Genomic DNA, 12,576 nt, shown 5'->3' with positions numbered 1-12,576 from the left:
TATGTGATAATTAGATGTATAGATAGATAATAGATAGATAGATCTATGGATAGACAGATAGATATAAAGATATAAAGATAATAGATAGTGAAAGATATAGGTAGCTATAGAGATAGATAGACCTAGATAGATATAGATAGATAAATAGATAGATAGGGGATAAATAGATATATGGATAGATAGATAGAAAGATAGATAGATAGATAGATAGATATAAAGATAATAGATAGTGATAGCTATAGATAGGTACTGTATATAGATAGATAGATAGGGGATAAATAGATAGATCTATGGATAGATGATATATAGATGGATAGATATAAAGATAATAGATAGAGATAGATATAGATAGGTATAGAGATAGATGGATATAGACTATTTATATCTATCTATATCTACCTCTATATCTATCTATCTATCTATCTATATCTATCTCTATATCTAAGATAGAGACAGATAGATATAGAGATAGAGATATAGATATACAGATAGAAATAGATAGATATAGAGATATATAGATATAGAGACAGATAGATATAGAGATAGATATAGATAGATATAGAGATATATAAAAAACAAACCACAATACTCACCTCTCCTCCTGCTCCCACGCTGATGACGGCTTCAGTGTCAGCAGCTGACCCGTCTGCCAGACACACAGCGGGTGCGCGATGAAGTGACGTCATCGCGCATCGGCTGTGAGTCAGGAGCAGAGGGGACTGATGGGAGAGAGATGCTCTCTCTTCCACTGCAATTGAGCGCGGCGCCGGCTGCCTAGGTTGGGGAGCGGGGCCCCGGGGTGAGTGAAGGCCGAGAGTGAATGAATATTCATTTCTCTTTAGTAGTGGGGACAGTGGCTCCTGCCTCCTGACACCCGCTGCTGCTCCGCTGGCAGGGCCCCCATAGCAGCTGTGTGGCACTGGCTGGGGGCCCCTGGAGCAGTGGGGGCCCTAGGCAACTGCTGTCCCTGTATACCAGTAGAGGTGCCAGGGCCCACCAGATGCCAGGGCCCACCGGAGAATCAGTCCGACGCTACCTGTCTGTATATATGTCAGTGTACAAGTAATAGAATGATCACTGGAGACATACACAGGAGTTCTGTGTATAGTGTATAGTGTACAGGTAATACAGTGACTCACCAGTAACATTATACACAGGAGCTCTGCATATAGTCAGCGTACAGGTAATACAAGGATCACCAGTGACATTATACACAGGAGCTCTGTATATACTATATAATGTAAGTGTCCAGGTAAATCACTGACTTACCAGTGACCTCTGTATTTGTAGCGATTCATCTTCGCTTTTCTTCCTCTTCCAGCCAGGACACGTTTGCTGCAGAAAATAACACACTATACTTGATCACTTCTAGACCACATTCCCCACTTTCCCCCCCGACTTCTACACTTTATGTGTAAAGGTCAGCCAGGGCAGTAGTCGTGGCTGAGTATTTCGGGTTCGGGCATTGTATACCCTGACCTCCCTCTACAGGAAAACGGTACCTCTTCTCTTGCATGGTACGGTGAATACTCACCGTGCCGTCAGCGTCCCCTTTGCTACGCCGACTTGATGCTGATCCTTGATCCCAATGAATAGAGACACAGTCCAGGGCAACTCTTAACTGAGCAAATTTATTTTCTTCAGGACACAGCACATCCACATAGTTTCCAGCATTTTCATCACAGTAAAGACAGCACATTACTTCATCTTTCCCTTCACTGTTCCTTGCAGTGTTTCCGTTTGACGAAGCGTCTCAGATGGCTCCTCAGTGTCCTCCCTGTATAGCGTCACCACGGTGAAGCGCTCTCCAGCATGTTTCGCCCCGGACATCAGAGATTCAGCCCACGTAGCTTTCCACCACATTCTGGAGTGACCTGCCCGTACCCTTTTACGGTAACCTTCAATCTTCCTCTGTTTACTTACACTCTTTTCCACTTTATTGCTGATTCTGCAGTACCGTGTTCTTCTCTAGATGGCTGGGCATCAGCTTTAACATCACGGGGTAGTTAGGCAGCTCAGGCATATAGCCCACCCGAGCACAAAGGGGTCAGGCCTCTGACTGCCTGAAACTGGAAGACCATCCTGGCTTATTCTCCAGCTATCCCCTCCTACAGTTAACTCCTATATGTCCTACAGCTACATCTACTGTGCAATGAGCTCAGTGCCCCATCTAGTGACCATAGCCCAGACTGCACTGTCCCTACCAAGTACAAGGTGCAGAAACATAGCTTATGCTATATAAATAATACAGCAACATGAAATATACGATAATGCGCAACAATGGTATAACATATATATAAATATATATACAAGTACAACAGCAACATGGGGGTTTAAAGGGGTAAGACTCTCAACCCCTTACACATGTCTACATATTGATATTAGTCATGTATTATACTACAGCACAGGCACCATTTTGATGAATGCAAACCTTTTTTTTGTAACCCCACAAACACCCGGAGCACCAGAATCTCAATAACTGAAATTTACAAATACAGATTACACAACAACCACAAGATGCATTTCATCACCCAGGTCACCTCATTTTAATCAGTATAACAGCGTAGACCTGACACTGTCTGTACTTTACTGTTCACAATCCTGCTGACAGGATCCCTTTAAATCTAAATTTTAATAAGTTTGTTCTTTTCTGCGCTAAACGTCCCCCAAACCCTGAGGACGGCGAGTATACCTTGGTTGTGTTTTGCTGTATGTGTATACAAAAGTAAAAGAAGAGCACCTATCAGGGGCTCAGAAAAGCTGGGTGGCATGTGTGCTAGTGTGTGACCCAGCGCAGGTGTCTCACTGGCCTATCAAAACAGTGACCGATAGCAGCAAACAGTGTGATGTGGATGTGAGAACTGTCTGCGGGGTGCGCTTAGGTGAGTGGACAAAAGAATATGGGAGGTTCACCTTTATAGTAACATCCCAGGGCAGGTGTGTCGTGAGCAAGTGGTGTTCAAGAAATATTGGTGGCAGTGGTTGTGACTTATCCTGACACACAATGTACAGGGAAATGGGAAAATTGTGAAAAAAAACGCAATTCTGACCTTAATTATGTTTACGGCGTACATTATGTGGTAAAAATGACCATGTAATATGATTCTCCTCATCAGTATGATTACAGAGATACTAAACGTGCCCAGATTTTTAAATTATTTTAGTGGTAGAAAAAAAATCAAGACTTTGAAATAAAAAATATGTTGGAGTTTGTGTTGCCATTTTCCGAGACCCGTAGTTTTACTTTTTCGTTCAATAGAGCTATGAGAGGGATTATTTTTTCATAAGGCGAGACGTTATTATGGATATTACTTTGGGATACATATGACATTTTAGTTGCTTGTTACGTATTTTAAGTGGTATTGCAGCGACCAAAAAATACCGCAATGTTGGCGTTTTTAAATTTTTTGTGTTTACCAATTGGGTTAATTATTTTTATATTTTGATAGCTCGGACTTTGCTGGATGTGGCGATATCACTTGACATTTTTTTTTATGTTCATTTTCAATGGAGGAAAATTGAACTTTTATGAGTTTTTTTTCAGATTTGTTTAAATCTTTTTTTGTTGTTTTACTTTTCTTTTCACTTCATTTATCGCTCCCTAAGGCCCCTTTCACACTTCAGTTTTTTGCAATCAGTCACAATCCGTCAGGTTTTGACAAAAACGGATCCTCAATTTTTTTTGGAGGATCCGTTTTTTCCCCATTGACTTGCATTAATGGCGGATTGTGACGGATGGCTGTCCGTTTCATCCGTTTTTTTTTTGAGGATCCGCCAAAAGTTGCTGTCCGTCACCATCCTCAAAGATTTCAAAACGGAGCTTGCAACAAAACTCTCTCTCCTTCCCGACCAGCATTTCCTTTAAATTTCCTCATTTTCAGGATCCTGTGCCATCCGTTCACATCAGTTCAGAACGGATCCGCTTGTCTGCCTTTTTGGCGGATTTGAACTGATGCAAAAAACTGAAGTGTGAAAGAGGCCTAAGCTGTACTACATACAGGGGCTAATGGTGCAGCAGAAGTGTGAACTTTTTGATGCTTTTGTTTAATATTTTCCACTATAGTATATGGAGAGCATAAAAAACGCATGCAAAATTCCAATGAAGTCTCCAATTGTGGAACTGAAGCATTCCTCTACTAAAAAAAATGCATTCGAAAAAACTGCCACAAAAAAATACAATAAAAAGTTTTGATTGCTTTAGTGCGAATACCTATGGAAACAATGCAGCACTTCTGCACGTGTGAACATGGCCCAGGAGAGACTCTGGACAATTTGTATGTTCTACACCAGGTTCACACTTGGGGTTATTTATTTTTTTATCACTACTTAGAATTACAGACAAATTAAAAAAAGTGATCTGAGCCAATTATATGGAAAAAATACAATATTATTTAACATTTATTCTGAAGCTATATGAAATAATTCCGACTACAGCAATGGTCTGTGCCCATCACGGGTGATCCGTGTTACCGGGAAGAGAGGAGGAGACATTCCTAGAAGGAGCTGACAATAGATACATCACATTATCTCACATATGAGGATACAGAATTATACAGGTTTGAAAATATCAAATAGAAAGATTTGCCTGTAAACAGGTAAAAAAGCAAAAACAGTAAATAAAGCAATGACTTGCGCTATTGTACCGGTAAGTTTTTATACATCTCATCCCAATCCAGCTAACCCCTATCCGTACAGTGGCAGCTGGTATTGGATGGTCTGCCATGGGTAACATAACTAGTTCTCCTATATTAGACCCATTGCCATGTTCGTCTTTATGACATCACAGAAGCGTTGTCCACGAGTCATGGAATGTTCCGCAAGAACGGTCAGTGCGAGGCAAGCAGAGATAGAGAGGAGAGCTGAACACTAACCCAGAGCGACTTGTAAATCACTTTTTACTTGTTTTGTTTATTTTTTTTACTTTTATTTCTTTTTTTTGGGAGTGTTTTCTACCATCCGCACACACTTTTGTGTGTGTGGAGGGGAAGGCAGCCTAATGGCTGCACCCGTAGCTGGAGGAAAGTTCCAACCACGGAGACGTCTCCCACATGCCAGGACATCCCTATACAGTCAGAGGCCTGAACACCACCAAAGGCCAACTGGCTTCACGGGGTATGTGATGGCAGTGCTTTATTATATCGTGTCAATTATTAAATGCCTGTTCAAAACACCAGAAAAGGCAAAGGACCGATATTCCAGACTGAAAAGTCCACCACCATATCCTACAATGCCCGAAATAGGCCGATTCGTACAACCTGCAGCAAACATCAGCGCAGAGCCAGAGGGTATGAAGGAACGCCTGATACTCACCAGAACAGTAGATGAGGAAGAGACAACAGCCACATTGCCCAGGAGCCCATCCCCATGCACCTGGATGGAGCTAACTCCCTCTCAAGCACGTATACTCCTCAGTATGCCTTACGACCATCAACCGCGTATTAAGGTGACTGCTAAACAAGGCTACAATCCTACACCACACCTGCCAGTCAGCTATACCACTGGAAAGATCATGCAAGTAATGCTGATGAGCCCACAGGATGTACAACGTGCCTACAAGAGAGATTTGGGTTTCCTTCCAAGTCCTAGGAAGATCATTCTCCCGAGAAGAGAATTCCGCGGCACTTTGATTTAGCCGGCGGAAAATGTAGTGGCGAGTTGCTTGCAGCAAGCACATACCATCTTCTGCACAGCTGCTTCTTAGACAGATTTTCCGGTTTTGACTATGGCTTGATCAATGGATCATGTTTCTATACTGCCGCCTGCCCTGACCTCTGCTTGTTTAAAGTTATGCATCTACACTGCCGCCTGCCCTGACCTTTGCTTGCTCAATGGATTATGTTTTTGAACTGCCGCCTGCCTGACCTCTGCTTGCTCAATGGATTGTTTCTGCACTGCCGCCTGCCTTGACCTCTGCTTGCTCAATGGATTATGTTTTTGAACTGCCGCCTACCCTGACCTCTGCTTGCTCAATGGATTATGTTTCTGCACTGCCGCCTGCCTTGACCTCTGCTTGCTCAGTGGATTATGTTTTTGAACTGCCGCCTGCCCTGACCTCTGCTTGCTCAATGGATTATGTTTTTGAACTGACGCCTGCCCTGACCTCTGCTTGCTCAATGGATTGTTTCTGCACTGCCGCCTGCCTGACCTCTGCTTGCTCAATGGATTATGTTTTTGAACTGCCGCCTGCCCTGACCTCAGCTTGCTCAATGGATTATGTTTCTGCACTGCCGCCTGCCCTGACCTCAGCTTGCTCAATGGATTATGCTTCTGCACTGCCGCCTGCCCTGACCTCTGCTTGTTTCCGGTTATTAATCTGTGATACTAATAAAAATGTATATTATTCTGCACTATATGGACTGTGGGTCGTTTTTTTTCTTTGGTTTTATGGTTGTTTCCGGTTATGTTTTTGCACTGCTGCCTGCCCTGACCTCTGCTTGTTTCCGGTTATGTTTCTGCACTGCTGCCTGCCCTGACCTTTGCTTGTTTCTGACTACTCATTTGCCTGCTGATTTTGTACTTCTTCCTCAATGCCTGCACTTTTAAGACCCCAGTAGAGCTAATTTATATAAATCCTGCATCCTAACAATGAAGCCGGGTTATAGGGCTTCTGATCACAATGGTAGGATGATGCCTCAATGTGAAGAAGGGTAGCACCAGTTCTTCACCTAACAGTATGGAATGCTTATCTAAAAAAATGAAAAAGGAACAGTACAGTATAGACAAAGGTCCCATAAACTCAACAAGAACAAACCATTAAGAACTTTAAGCATAAACATGTGAGACAACAAACCAAGTGGCTCAGAATACCACATCCGACCCAACCAGCAGTTTTGTTGAAGGTATTTTCCTCTGATCTTTCGTTAAGAGGGTACAACATCTCAAATACATTAGACTGGTGTGGGTCTCCAACCATTTAGGAACCCTCAAATCAATAGTACAGGGGTCTTGAATCAGCCACAAAATTGCTTCAGGAAGAATTGGGTGGAGCACTGGTTTCATATGTACCCTGCCGCTCATGTCAAGGTCTATGAAAATAACCAAACACAAGGCTGAGTACTCAGATCTTATAGGAACCTCCCCAATAGTGAATGGCCATCTGTACATTCATAGTTCCCCAGGTCTGTAGACAGATGCGGGTTTCACGTCCGGGACCTCTGCCTATCAGACATTTATAGAATATTTTATGGATAACACATAAATGTATGGGAAAACTCCTCTTGTAAATAGTGTGCCTCAAGTTTCTTCTGCTGTTTGCAGTGGAATGTAGTCATCATAGCTAATATGAGGGAAGGATTCCTGAGAGGGGGTATACATCTACTATATCCATATTCTGTGGATATCTACCCTAATAAAGCTTATGGACGGTGAGTGCAGTGATGAGACCGACCCTTTATCAACATGTTCTGTCCCACAAACTAATGTAGTACACTGCACTGACCGCCGATAGACTTTATTCTCCAAAGACAATTTAAGTTTGTTATATGTATTAAAATACTTTTTTTCCCAGAATTATCTAAGAATTATCGACAAGGAAAATGGACTCAAGATAAAGCTTAGAAACATATATTTCTTTACAGCTCCTGATATAGGTATTGCGGTCTTTAAAAACAGTAGTCCCCAACTTCTGCCTCCTCAGCAAGTTATCCCCTAGCCATTGGTAGATCATAACTTGCTGATTACGGGTGTTTCACTGCCAGGACCCCCACCAATCCTAAGAACAGGGTGTCTGGAACAAGCGGCTGTTAAGAATGCGCAACAACACTTCTTTCATTATGGGACAATGATGGGGCTGATATGCTGATGATGGACTATGATGGGGCTGATGTGCTGATGATGGACTATGATGGGGCTGATGTGCTGATGATGGACTATGATGGGGTTGATGTGCTGATGATGGACTATGATGGGGCTGATGTGCTGATGATGAACTATGATTGGGATGATGAAGTCTGCAATAACAGAGCATAGCAGTACAACCCCTTAGCCTGGAGTGCCCTAACAAATAGCTGGGGAGGGTCCGAGCTCACAGTCAGACCTTAGAAGAAGAGTTAATAGTTTTGTTTCTTCTGTCTTAAAGAACAAAAAAGGCTTACAGTATATACTCGCGTATAAGTCGAGATTTTCAGCCCATTTTTTGGGGCTGAAAGTCCCCCTCTCGGCTTATACGCGAGTCATATACCGGGGGTCGGCCAGGGAGGGGGAGCGGGGGGGGGGTGTCGGAGATCATACTCACCTCTCCTGGCATGTTTCTGCAGCCCCCCGTGCTTATTCCATCTTCTCGGCGCTGTTCTTCCTGCTTTCAGCGGTCACGTGGTACGCTCATTACCCTCATTAATATGCACATATGTAATGAGCGGCACCACGTGACCGCAGAAAGCAGGAAGAACAGCACTGAGAAGATGGAACAAGCACGGGGGGCTGCAGAGACATGCCAGGAGAGGTGAGTATAACGGGGGGAGCCATATTCACCTGTGCCCCATTCCACCGCTGCGCATCGCTCTGCTGTCTTGCTTCCTCTGGCAGTGACGTTAAGGTCAGAGGGTGCCATGACGTAGTTAGCAGGCGCCCTCTGCCTGAACAGTCACTGCAGAGCCAGCAACGCTGAGGAGCAGCAGCTGCAGCAGTGACAAGGTGAGTATATAGTTTTTTTTTTCATTTTTTTAATTGAGGCTGCGGCAGCAGCATTGTAAGGGGCCACTAATCACTGTGCAGCAATACAAGGGGCCACTCATCACTGTGCAGCATTATAAGGGGCCACTCATCACTGTGCAGCATTATAAGGGGCCACTCATCACTGTGCAGCATTATAAGGGGCCACTCATCACTGTGCAGCATTATAAGGGGCCACTCATCACCTTGCAGCATTATAAGGGGCCACTCATCACCGTGCAGCATAATAAGGGGCCACTAATCACCGTGCAGCATAATAAGGAGCCACTAATCACTGCAGCATTTCAAGGGGCCACTAATCACTGTGCAGCATTATAAGGGGCCACTCATCACTGTGCAGCATTACAAGGGGCCACTCATCACTGTGCAGCATTACAAGGGGCCACTAATAACTGTGCAGCATTACAAGGGGCCACTAATCACTGTGCAGCATTACAAGGGGCCACTAATCACTGTGCAGCATTACAAGGGGCCACTAATCACTGTGCAGCATTATATGGGGCCAGTAATCACTGTGCAGCATTATATAGGGCCAGTAATCACTGTGCAGCATTATATGGGGCCACTCATCACTGTGCTGCATTATAAGAGGCCACTCATCACTGTGCAGCATTATAAGGGGGCCTCTCATCACTGTGCAGCATTATACGGGGCCACTAATCACTGTGCAGCATTACAAAGGGCCACTAATCACCGTGCAGCATAAGGGGCCACTAATCACTGCATTTCAAGGGGCCACTAATCACTGTGCAGCATTATAAGTGGCCACTAATCACCGTGCAGCATTGTAAGGGGCCACTAATCAATGTGCAGCATTATAAGGGGCCACTAATCACTGTGCAGCATTATAAGGGGCCACTAATCACTGTGCAGCATTATAAGGGGCCACTAATCATTGTGCAGCATTATAAGGGTCCACTCTCCATGCAGCATTATAAGGGGCCACCAATCACTGTGCAGCATTATATGGGGCATATGTTATTATGGACCATGTTATAGGGCTACCATTATTCACTGTGCAGCATTATTAGGCATATTTTTGTATGGAGCATCTTATGGAACCCATCATGAACTTTATGGAGCATTATATGGGGCCATCATGAACTTTATGGAGCATCTTATGGGGCCCATTTTATTTTTGAAATTTACCAGTAGCTTCGGCATTTTCCACCCTAGGTTTATAGGCGAGTCAATAAGTTTTCCCAGTTTTTTGTGACAAAATTAGGGTGGTCGGCTTATACATGGGTCGGCTTATACACGAGTATATACGGACTTCTAAAGAAAATTGCCCCCAAGTTATTTTGAGCGACCCCGCCTGCTGTACCATCCTTGTGATTTACGAGAACGTTTCTCACTTCCTGCTAGGACAGCGGAAACCCAAGGAGTAAAGAGAGAAGGTCCTTATGGCTGCATGGAGTAATGCTGGAAATCTCTAAGTCTGCGGGGACAACAGAGACTTTAGAAGAAGGCAAACCAAGGTTTAGTGCTAGCACTAGTGTGAGAGAAGGTTTATACTACAGGACAGAAGTGCTGTAACAGGAAAGAACCTAACAAATAAAAAAGATTGTAGACAAACCAGATTTTGCTATCTATTCATGTCATTGCCTTCCATATTACAGAGAAATTTCCCTAAATCCGGTATCTGATAATCCACAATGATGTATATTCAGGGTCGAACTGGGGTGTCTGGGGCCCACCAGGGGAATGGACTCTAGAGCCCCATCCTACAGCTATATGCTAATATCTGTCAGTCGTTATCCCCATTATAGTGGAGCATCGGCTGTAAAACACAGGCGGCTCCTGTACATCTACTGTGCATCCCCATAACTGGGATGTATAATTACGGTAGTTTACATTAATGTGGTTCTTTGGTTAAAACAATTTATCACCGATCCATGGGCTCTATAGGATAGCTGATCGCATACGTCCGACCATTAGAAACTGCACCGACCGGAAGAATGAGAAAGTTTTATCGTTGATAGGACACTTATCCCCATTTTAAAATGGAGCAGCAGGTTAGATATCTGACCGAAGCTTCATTCATTCTCTTTGGAGCTTCTATAAAAATACAAGTGCAGCCACTGAGGGAATGAATGGATCAGTGGTCAAGTCGGACATGCCACTCCAGTCTAATGGGGATAAAAAGTTCCACATTTTGCTGAATGGGTCCAAGTAGTTAGACCCCCCCAATCAATACGTTATCACTTGTCCTGTGAATAGGAGATTACGTTTTTCCACAGGAAACCCCTGTAAGTGCATCTCTGCCGCTGTTTACAAAGTATTTAATCTCTAATGGAAATAAAGAATATTCTCCTAATTAATATCAGAGAAGACTAATGACCGTCAAACACAACACAATCCACTGTACCAAGACCAATAATACCACATACAGGGGAGAAATACCACCACACCATGACCAGACCACATAGTACCCGCATCATATCACATAAAAGGCACAAATACAACCACACCATGACCAGACCACATATTACCACCACATAGTGACCGAATAATATGACATATTACCAGCATATAGGGACCAAATAATAATTCATACACGGAGAAATACTTCCACACTGTGAACAGTCCACAAATTACCACCACTTATTGATGGAATACTACAGTACTGATTATGAATACAAACCACAATAATAACAACACTGTTATTACCACCAGTGACATTATACACAGTACCTCTGTATATAGTGTCAGTGTACAGGTAATATAGTGATTACCAGTGACATTATACACAGGAGCTCAGTGATCACTGGCAACATTATTGTCAAGGTTTGCTCAGCTTGTGGGATTAGGTAGTTCAGAGGTTAATGTGGATGGCCTCACTCTGAGATTCTGGGAGGCTTTTTAAAGCCTCATTGTGGGCTCATTCCTCATCGTTTATACTCAGACCCTTGGCCGAGTGTGTGTGACCCTGGTGTGCTTTGTGACTGTAATACTTTATGCTTGTTTGGTTTTGATCTGGTTCTGTCCCTGTTACGAGTTCTGCCTGTCCCTCTTGTACTGCGTTGCTATCTCTGTGTATGACTCATTGCCTATGACCTGACTATTCTCTGATTGCCCCTCTTGTACTGTGCAGCTATCTCCATGTATGACTCATTGCTTACGTTCTGACTACTCTCTGCTCGCCCCTCTGGTATCGCGCCGCCCTCTCCATGTATGACCGCCCGTTTGTCTGACCTGAGTTCCCCTCGCCTCTACTCCAGGATTCCTGTAGTAGAGTCCTACAATCATCTTCAGAAGTGGGACACTAAGCCTCGCCCCCTGTGGTCACATGATCGTAGGTCCTTGTACTTCTTACTACCTTCAGCATCGCAGGTCCCGTCTGCCTCAACTTTCCCTGCAGTATCGGACCCTGGGCCCTCCCGCAGTAGGGGTGAGTCACGCTGCTCAGCCATGGCAGTTCGCCGACGCTGACAGGATCCTGATATTTATACACAGAAGATCTGCATACAGTGTCAGTGTAATACAGTGACCACCAGTGAAATTATACACAGGAGCTTTTGGAAGTGCATTGAGCAGCAGGGTGGTTTGCTGGTGAAGGGAAAAAAAATCTCTTTAAATCTTCTGCCTGAGCGAGTGTAAGCGAGCTGAGTGTGACCTGAGCGTCAGTGCGAACGGTGGTAAGTGTGTGACTTGTGATTCAGTGACTTTGGATTCAGGGAGTTTGCAAAGGAGGTATTACTGAATTGCTGTTATATTTTATTAATACTTTTTATTTATTTTTACTTAGCTTTTCTGTCTGGTGCAATCCCCATTAGGAATGTGCTCCACTATTGCCAATGCCATCCAGTGTACGTCTTGACGCATGTACGCAATCCTTGACCAGCCAGTCGAGGGTGCATACTGCTGTGCGAGATGTGAGCACATTGTGCATTTGGAAGCCCAGAT

The sequence above is a fragment of the Dendrobates tinctorius genome, unplaced genomic scaffold (genome assembly GCF_039654945.1).
Source record: "Dendrobates tinctorius isolate UK_male_01 unplaced genomic scaffold, ASM3965494v1 ptg000075l, whole genome shotgun sequence".
NCBI classification, from domain to species: domain Eukaryota; kingdom Metazoa; phylum Chordata; class Amphibia; order Anura; family Dendrobatidae; genus Dendrobates; species Dendrobates tinctorius.
The sequence above is the reverse complement of the archived record's forward strand: the minus strand, read 5'-3'. Positions refer to the sequence as shown.